Source organism: Penaeus monodon, chromosome 22, assembly GCF_015228065.2.
Source record: "Penaeus monodon isolate SGIC_2016 chromosome 22, NSTDA_Pmon_1, whole genome shotgun sequence".
Taxonomy (NCBI): domain Eukaryota; kingdom Metazoa; phylum Arthropoda; class Malacostraca; order Decapoda; family Penaeidae; genus Penaeus; species Penaeus monodon.
In genome coordinates this window covers 9,116,315-9,116,518 of record NC_051407.1, presented here as the reverse complement: position 1 = coordinate 9,116,518, position 204 = coordinate 9,116,315, and positions in this window count along the sequence as shown.

Below are 204 nucleotides of genomic sequence, written 5' to 3'. Positions count from 1 at the left end.
TCTTCTTGAATAATATTTATTTTTCAGTTTTTGTCGGCGAACATTTTAAAATATAAATAAGCGTACCATTCTCTATAAATTACTGCCCCCTGAAATGACCTTGTGATTGAATAAGATTTATGCTAAAACAATATCATCCAGAGTTTTGTGTAGTGTGGTTTCGTGGTTAACGAGGTTGTGGGGTGGTTTGATTGTATCCATCTT